Raw genomic sequence first — 9,805 nt, 5'->3', positions numbered from 1 at the left:
CTGTCGCCGGCCTTCTCGGGGGCCGCGTGGGCCAGGCCAGGGCCTGGATTCCCGCCGGTGCTGCCTCAGCCGGCGCGATCTCTCATTCTGAAACCAGATCTGGACCCTGGGCTCCGGAACGCCGATGGCCTGGGCCAGCTGTTGTCTGGTGGCCATGCCCGGGTAGGGGTTCCGCTCAAAGGACGCTCGCAGGGCATCGCTTTGGCTCGGAGTCCAAACGAGCCTCTTTCGCCGTCCTCGCCCTCGGGCTACGGCGGGGAGAGGGCTGCCGGGAGCCGTGGGGAGAGCCATCGCGGGGAGACCGGGCCCGAGTGTCACGGACAGTCACAGGCACACAGAGGCCGGCGGGCTCCCGTGCGTCTCAGCCAACCTCTGCACTGCACCTGCACCTGCACCTGCACCGCGCTTTCTGCATTCTGCCCCAGAATGTAATATCAGATCAAATATCAAAGTCAAGACCAGGACAAATGTATGCCAAATTGCAGAGTCTTTATTGCCGGCAGCCACAGAGCACTCACGTCTTTCCAAACTGAGTCCCCGAGCTCAGGAAAAGCAGGGTTTTTAAGCTGAAAAGCGACATGCTGGTTTTAGGACCAAGAGGGTGAGGGGATGCCGGGCAAGCAACTTTACAGAAACTTATTCTGGCAGTTACTGATAAGGAAAGGGAAGAAGTTTTACATAGTGGGCATTGTTCAGAGCAAGCTAGCTGTTTTTGTTTACAGGATCCAAGGTCAGCAGTTACTGCGAGGAGAATGGGGCAGCCGTTACAACTTATTTTTGGAAAAACAGCTTTATCTTGTATAAAATGGCGTTGCTCAGGTTCTAAACCTAGACCAGCTATAGCACAATAGCCATTTTTTTTTCTTGATACGGAGTCTTGCTTTGTTACCCAAGCTGGAGTATATAGGATCGGTCTTGGCACATTGCAACCTTTGCCTTCCAGGCTCAAGTGATTCTCCTGCCTCAGCCTCCCGAGTAGTTGGGATTCCAGGCACCCGCCACCATGCCCGGCTAATTTTTATGTTTTATTAAAGACAGGGTTTCACCATGTTGTCCCTACTGGTCTCGAACTCCTGACCTCAGGTGATCCGCCTGCCTCTGCCTTCCAAATTGCTGGGAAGTCACTGCACTGGCCGTTGCCAAACTTTAAAAAGAAAAAGGCGGGCAAGGCACAGTCAAGACCATAGTGGCTAACACGGTGAAACCCTGTCTCTAAAATTACCCAGGCATGGTGGCACCCGCCTGTAATCTCAGCTACTCAGGAGGCTGAGGCAGGAGAATCGCTTGAACCTGAGAGGCGGTGGTTGCAGTGAGATGAGATTGCGCCACTTCACTCCAGCCTGGGCAACAGAGCAAGATTCCGTCTCAAAAAAATAAAATAATAATAAATAAATAAAAAGAAAAGAAAAGAAAAAATAAATATGCGAGACCATTTGAGCCGTTTCCCAAAGTAGCAAACTGTCAGTTCACAAGTTTCTACTGCCCTGAGCAAATAAAGGTCAGTCACATTTACATTTTGTAAAACAGGTTCTGTAACTCAATGGGAACAGCTGTAAAAGCACCTGGCAATGGGCATGGATAAAGGAGAGATGAAAAATTGCTATGGCCAGGCACAGTGGCTCACGCCTGTATTCCTGGCCCTTTCGGAAGCTGAGGTGGGTGGATCACCTGAGGTCAGGAGTTCAAGACCAGCCTGGCCAACATGGTGAAACCCCATCTCTAATAAAAATACAAATATTAGCCTATCATGGTGGTGCACATATGTAATCCCAGCTACTCAGGAGGCTGGGGCAGGAGAATTTTTCCAACCCAGGAGGCAGAGATTGCAATGAGCCATGATCAAGCCACTGCACTCCAGCCTGGGTGTCAGAAGGAGACTCTGCCTAAATAAAAAAAAGGAAAATTGCTACAATTTTTGCCATCGATGTTATTTTGCCTTTATTGCATATGTGGTTTATACAACTCTTTTACATCAAGGAACCTGTCCAAAGACCCACAGCTACTAAGTGACTGGGCTGAAACTCAGATAAACTGAGTTTGTTCATTCGTGCTCCTCCAAAGATCAAACTATTGGCTTTTGAGGACTCAGGAAATACTGGAGAATGATATTTTCACAATAGAAGCCGAATGTGTGTGTGTGTGTGTGTGTGTGTGTGTGTGTGTCTGTGCACGTGCCCATGTAGTACTGTTTATTGTTGGGAATAATCCTGTCAAGAAATTGCAGAAGCACCCAGTGTCTCATACCTGTAATTCTAGGACTTTGGGAGGCTGAGTTGAAAGAATCACTTGAGTTCAGGAGTTCAAGTGCAGCCTGGGCAACACAGTAAGATCCTGTGTATAGGAAAACAATTTTTAAAAATTAGACAGGTATTACCAGTTACTCAACGTGGCTGAAGCAGGAGGATTACGTGAGCCAAGACGATTAAGGCTGCAATGAGCAATAATTGATTATACCACCACACTCCAGCCAGGATAAAAGAGTGAGACACTGTCTCAAAAAAAAATTGTGGGAGCGTTTTGAGCAGGCATAGAATACTTTGAAAGAATAGCTGAGGGATGACTGAGAAAGTCAAAGCCCAAGAACGTTATTTATTTTTCTTTGTAGAAATAATTTCAAAACTTAAAAAAAAAACTTTAGAGAAATTAAATTTAAAAGGGTTAAATTGAGCAAAAAATGATTTGCAAATTAGATAGCTTGTGAATCCAGAGCAGGCTCAGAGATACCCCAGCATAGCCACAAGGTGGGAAAAGTAGTGACATACAGCAGTCGAAGGGAGTTACCGAAACAGCCAGATTGAATCAACTTAGAATTTCCCTTATTTGAACATGATTTGAACAGTTGACATCCTTATATTTGCCAAACACTGCAGGAGGTACAAGAATTGGTACAGTCTATTTATATATCAGTTAGGTTTCAATCTAGTGTGTAAAAAAAACCTATTGAAAAAAATTAAACATGAAAGCTAGCAGCATTAGAATATAATTAATTTAACAATTTCTTCCTTTTGGTTATCTCAATTTCGAGAGATACATCAAAACTGCAGATATTGATATCACTCCATCATTATCAAAAACGTACTTATTGGCTGGGTGTGGTTGCTCACGCCTTTAATCCCTGCACTTTGGGAGTCCGAGGTGGGCAGACCACCTGAGGTCAGGAGTTCAAGACCCGCCTGGCCAACATGGTAAAATCCTGTCTCTCCAAAAATACAAAAATTAGCTGGGCATGATGGCGGGTCCCTGTAATTTTAGCTACTTGGGAGGCTGAGGCAGGACAATCACTTAAACCCAGGAGGTGGAGGCTGTAGTGAGCTGAGATCTCTCTACTGCACTCCGAACTGGGTGACAGAGCAAGACTCCATCTCAAAAAAAAAAAGGACTTATTTAGTGTCAAATCCCACTGTAAAATAGCAGAACTGTGGGGGTTTTTTTAAGTGGAAACATGGACTTCAGGTTATTTTATTATTTTTATTTTATTTATTTATTTATTTTGAGATGAAGTTTTGCTCTGTCGCTCAGGCTGCATGGCAATGGTGTGATCTTGACTCAGTACAACCACAGCCTTCCAAGTTTAAGCGATTCTCCTGCCTCAGCCTCTCAAGTAGCTGTGATTACCAGTGCCCACCACCATGCCTGGCTAATTTTGTATTTCTAGTAGAGATGGAGTTTCACCGTGTTGGCCAGACTAGTCTCGAACTCCTGACCTCACATGATCCACCCTCCTTAGCCTCCCAAAGTGCTGGGATTACAGGCATAAGCCACTGTGCCTGTACTATTATTTTTTTTTAAAGGGTTAGAGGTGTCTTCCTTGTGTTGGAGTATGCTGTTTTCAGAAGAAAAATATAAACTTGGCTTGTTTTAGGATCAACTTATTTTCTTAAATTTTCAGTTTAAGTATGTCACATTTAGCACTAGTGACTCATTTTGATTTGGTTTGGTTTAGTCTGTTTGGAACTACTGCACAAGCTCAGTTAGAATGATGGCCTCCAATAACTTTGTTTTGTTTTGTTTTGAGATAGTCTCACTGTGTCGCCAGGCTGCAGTGCAATGGCACGATCTCTGCTCACTGCAACTGCCTCCTCCTGGGATCAAGCAATTCTTGTGTCTCAGCCTCTTGAGTAGCTGGGATTACAAGTACGCACCACCACACCCAGCTAATTTTTGTAGTTTTAGTAGAGACAGAGTTTCAACCTGTTGGCCAGGATGGTCTCGATCTCCTGACCTTGTGATCTGCCCTCCTTGGCTTCTCAAAGTGTTGGGATTACATGCATAAGCCACCACACCCAGCCAACTTTATTTTTAAAACTCTCTCTTTTTGGTAAAGTTCTTACATAGGTCAGCGTTTGACCAAAACTCAGGGCTAGTACCACTCTCAGTTTCTATTATTTAGGGTTTTTGTTCTTATCATGTTACTCATAAGTTATGGTGTCTTCATAGTCACATATGTCTTTGAGTTTCTGTCATTCCAGTGAAAGAGAGACTATTTGACATTCTAGAGATGACTGCATGCAAACATTTACAACTTTCGAAAGAATACAGTACAGTGGGGAGACTACTGTTTTTTACTATCAGGAGGATAATACTAAGATTTGAAACTGGCCAAGCACAGTGGCTCATGCCTGTAATCCTAGCACTTTGGGAGGCCGAGGTGCGTAGATTCCTTGAGACCAGGAGTTCAAGACCAGCCTGGTCAACATGGTGTAACACCGTCTCTACTAAAAATACTACAAATTAGCCAGGTGCTGCATGCCTGTAATCTCAGCCACTCAGGAGGCTGAGGCAGGAGAAGCACTTGAACCTGGGAGGCAGAGTTTGCACTGACATGAGATCACGCCACTGCACTCCAGCCTGAGCTACACAGTGAGACTTTGTCTCAAAAACCAAAAAGTTGAGGCCGGGCGTAGTGGCTCACGCCTGTAATTCCAGCACTTTGGGAGGCTGAGGTGGGTGGATCGCCTGAGCTCAGGAGTTTGAGACAACCACCCTGACCAACATGGAGAAACCCCATCTCTAAAAATAAAAAATAATAATAATAATTCAAACCATGCTTCTTAGCCAAGGTCCCCAAGAACAGCCAACTAAAATTAAATAGATTAAATAATTAGCTAGATAAATGGTCTACTCATTTCAACCAAGCAGCCTGTCAATTAATCCGCTACCACTCTGTAATACTCAGTGTACTCTACCATGTGCAACTACAAGCATTGGCAACCACACAGGTAGTTCTCTGTTTATTCAGTAAGTAATCAAGAGAAATTCTGGGCCGGGCGCGGTGGCTCACGCCTGTAATCCCAGCACTTTGGGAGGCCGAGGCGGGTGGATCACGAGGTCAAGAGATCGAGACCATCCTGGTCAACAAGGTAAAACCCCATCTCTACTAAAAATACAAAAATTAGCTGAGCGTGGTGGCGCACACCTGTAGTCCCAGCTACTCAGGAGGCTGAGCCAGGAGAATTGCTTGAACCCAGGAGGAGGCGGAGGTTGTGGTGAGCCGAGATCACACCATTGCACTCCAGCCTGGGTAACTACAGCGAAATTCCATCTCAAAAAAAAAAAAAAAAAAAGAGAGAGAAATTCTATTATTTAGCACAACTTTAGTAAGAACATTTAACTCCTGTTGTGTAACCATAGCCTTTACATTAGAGTCTGTTATAGAACCTTATTTTGGGGAATACATTTCTAACCATTGCTTCATCTACACTAAGCAATGGAAAAAATAATCTAACAAATGATGCCCATTCAGAAGAACAACAGCCTGCTGGCAACGCTCTTTATTCCAAATAAGTTATTTTTTACTTATAAAGTAGTTTAAAAGCAGTGGATTAATATTATGTTTCTGATATTATGAGGCAACAAATGTTTCATTAAAGCTTCTAACCTATGGCCAGGCACGGTAATTCCAGCACTTTGGGAGGCCGAGGTGGGTGGATCACCTGAGGTCGGGAGTTTGAGACCAGCCTGAGCAACATGGAAAAAACCCTGTCTCTACTAAAAATACAAAATTAGCCAGGTGTGGTGGCATACAACTGTGATCCCAGCTACTTGGGAGGCGGAGGCAGGAGAATCACTTGAACCCAGGAGGCAGAGGTTGCAGTGAGCCGAGATCACACTATTGCACTCCAGCCTGGGCAACAAGAGCAAAACCCCATCTTGAAAAAAAAAAAAAAGTGAAAGAAAGAAAATGAGAAAAAGAAAAAGAAACTTCTCACCCATATTAGTCATTCATCTTTTATCTCTCAAGGCAAAAGTTTTGTTATGTATAATGTTGGCAGCTAAATTCTCTACATATTTGTATACCCCATGAGTACATACAAGAGATTTCTATTTCTGTTGTTTGTAGAGCTGTTAGAAAGCTGTGAACAATCTTTGCCATGATAGCAGAGATGTCTTGATTTTTGAACTTATAAAGAAAGCCATCTCCATCAAGATTGCCATCTTTTTTTGAGGAGAAAGTTCCCTGCTTAGCTTTACTTAAGACTTCCTATGTGTTTACAATTGCAAGTGTTGGAGGGGTCCTTCTAAGTTGTGAGACTATAAACCCAGTGTTCAAGGTCTTGAAGTCTTGCTTCAGTGTAGATGGCAGGCAGACTTAATCTCTAGATTCTAAATTATAAAGAGTTCTACTATCCTCAGTCAGTAGACTATTAAAGGCTTCCTTTACCTAGTAAAAATATACATTGCCATAATGCATTAAAGCCTTCTTGCATTTAGAAATTTTAAATTTCTGGTCAGATACAGTGGCTCACTCCTGTAATCCCAGCACTTTGGGAAGCCAAAGTGGGTGTATCATCTGAGGGCAGAAGTTTGAGACCAGCCTGGCCGAAAGGGTGAAACCCCATCTCTACTAAAAATACAAAAAATTAGCCAAGCTTTGTGGTGGGCACCTGTAATTCCAGCTACTCGGGACGCTGAGGCAGGAAAATCAGTTGAACCCAAGAGGCCAAGGTTGCAGGGAGCCGAGATTGCGCCACTGCACTCCAGCAACAAAAATGAAACTCTGTCTCAAGAAAAGAGAAATATTAGATTTCCATGGAAAACCCAAATGCCCATCAATGATAGACTGGATCAAGAAAATGTGATACAGATACACCATGGAATACTACACAGCCATAAAAAAGAATGAGATTATGTCATTCTCAGCAAACTAACAGAAAGAGAAAACCAAACACCACATGTTCTCACCTATAAGTGGGAGTTTAACAATGAGAACACATGAACACAGGAAGGGGAACAACACATACCAGGGCCTGTTGGCGTGTAGAGGGCAAGGGCACAGGTCAATAGGTGCAGCAAACCACCATGGCACACATATAACTGTAACAAACCTGCACGTTCTGCATATGTAATCTGGAACTTAAAGTAAAATAATAAATAAATGAATAAATAAATATTAGACTTCAGTAGAAGAAGATACATGAGGTTTTATTAGGTGCATAGGCCTTCCAGTGAGTATGTTACATGAGCCAACATATTTTTCTTTTTTGAGACAGAGTCACTCTGGCACCCAGGCTGGAGTGCAGTGGCATGATCTCAGTTTACTGCAACCCCTGCCTCCCAGGTTCAAGCGATTCTTCTGCCTCAGCCTCCTGAGTAGCTGGAACTACAAGCACGCACCACCATGTCTAGCTAATTTTTGTATTTTTAGTAGATATGCGGTTTTACCATACTGACAAGGCTGGTCTCAAACTCCTGACCTCGTGATCTACCCTCTTCAGCCTCCCAAAGTGCTGGGATTACAGGTGTGAGCCACCATGTCCAGCGAGGCCAACATATTTTTTCCTGTCTCAGTGGATCTGATTGTCATCAATCTGTAATTACAAAAGTGATCCAGTCAATTTAGTTAGCTTTACACAATACTAATGTATCTGTAATTCCTTATTTAACAGTTTTACAACTTGTCTAGTGAAATAAGTATCTTTATCATTGAAGACTTTTTCAGAAATGTCCCATGATAAAAAATATATATATGTATTTTTTGAGACAACGTTGCTCTTGTTGCCCAGGCTGGAGTGCAATGGTGTGATCTTGGCTCACCCATAACCTCCACCTCCTGAATTCAAGCAATTCTTCTGCCTCTGCCTCATGAATAGCTGGGATTACAGGTGCCCACCACCATGTACAGATAATTTTATTTTTATTTTTATTTTTATTTTTAGTAGAGACAGGGTTTCCCCATGTTGATCAGGTTGGTCTTGACCTCAGGTAATCCACCTGCTTAGCCTCCCAAATTGCTGAGATTACAGGTGAGAGCCACCACGACCAGTCCAAAAAAATATATTTCTTTATATCCTTTTAGCTGCTGTTGTAACATCAGCTTTCTTACATAAGAAAGCTTTTATATTACCAGAATATATGCATTTAAAATGACAATTGAATAAAATTTATGCATACATGATTAGATAGGCCATCAGGTAGCAGAAATGTACATGAAGTTTTGATTGTCTTTACAGGATTAAATTTTTGATGAAAAAACATTGGTCTTAACCTATTTTAATAATTTATTATAGAATAATCACACACACACACAATTTATATTCAATTCAGATTATTTTATTTCTTCTGTAATGAGTAATGGAATGCAGAGCTGCTAATAATGGAAGCTTTAAGAACTCAGGAATGAACAAGTGGCTGTTGGCTGTCTAGGTTCTTCATGAGTCCACATTGAACATTAAATTTAAGTCCTCTTCAATACCAGGCTTGTTTCTCCAATTTAGAAGCATAGCGCTGATAGCGGAGGGGTTCTCTTTGGTAGTTTGACTCAGTCAACAGAGTTTCTTGAAATGGCATATCTAAAAAATGTTAGTACAAGCTGTTTTAGCACAATATCTTAAAATTCTCTGTCACATTAGATTACACAGAGTATTTTCCTAATACTCAAATAAATTTGATTTGCCTGGGTTAGCAGTTTTATAAGAGTCAGTCTCTTCATTAGAATTTTCACAATTTCACGGGGCGTGATGGCTCACGCCTATAATCCCAGCACTTTGGGAGGCCGAGGCGGGTGGATCACGAGGTCGAGAGATCGAGACCATCCTGGTCAACATGGTGTAACCGTGTCTCTACTAAAAATACAAAAATTATCTGGGCATAGTAGCGCAGCCTGTAGTCCCAGCTACTCGGGAGGTTGAGGCAGGAGAATTGCTTGAACCCAGGAGGCGGAGGTTGCAGTGAGCTGAGATCATGCCATTGCACTCCAGCCTGGGTAACAAAAGTGAAACTCAGTCTCAAAAAAAAAAAAAAAAAAAAGGGCTGGGCATGGTGGCTCACACCTGTAATCCAAGCACTTTGGAGGCCAAGGCAGGCAGATCACCTGAGGTCAGGAGTTCAAGACCAGCCTGACCAACAGGGTGAAACCCCGTCTTTAAAAACAAAAAGATTTTTCACAATTCTTATGCAGTATAAACAATATGATTTTAAAATGATTAGAAACCTGTACTCAACTTGTCTGGGCCTTTTCCAACTTTTCATGAACCTCCTTAAAGACACAATACTCTAGGAATTTGCAAGCTTTGAGGTTTTCAGAAACTACATAAGAATTAAACCATTAACTGTGGAAATTACTTAAAATGGTTATATTGATTATATCTGTGGCCTACAATAATTTATAAAAATAACCATTATTATGACTACTAACACATACTGACATATATAAAATTTTTGAAATTTCATACAAGTTTGATATAAATACAAATTACATATTTATTAAAATATAAGTTGAAGAAGGTCAAATATCATTTTTATTTAATTATTGCTATTATTATTATTATTATTATTATTTTTTTTTTTTTTGAGATGGAGTTTCGCT

General features: G+C 42.1%; 1 protein-coding gene and 1 pseudogene across 1 annotated transcript in view; one reads left to right on the top strand and one right to left on the bottom strand.

Annotated features, from left to right (window-relative positions):
* LOC108301910 overlaps window positions 1-291 on the bottom strand; it is a 101,280-nt pseudogene extending 100,989 nt beyond the window's left edge.
* The window catches only part of LOC119470708 (zinc finger protein 726-like), a 561,873-nt gene that overhangs the window by 36,688 nt on the left and 515,380 nt on the right, over window positions 1-9,805 (top strand). The gene's annotated exons all lie outside the window — the stretch shown is intronic.

This window comes from Cebus imitator, unplaced genomic scaffold, assembly GCF_001604975.1.
Source record: "Cebus imitator isolate Cc_AM_T3 unplaced genomic scaffold, Cebus_imitator-1.0 Scaffold38, whole genome shotgun sequence".
Lineage (NCBI taxonomy): Eukaryota > Metazoa > Chordata > Mammalia > Primates > Cebidae > Cebus > Cebus imitator.
The sequence above is the reverse complement of the archived record's forward strand: the minus strand, read 5'-3'. Positions and strand labels throughout refer to the sequence as shown.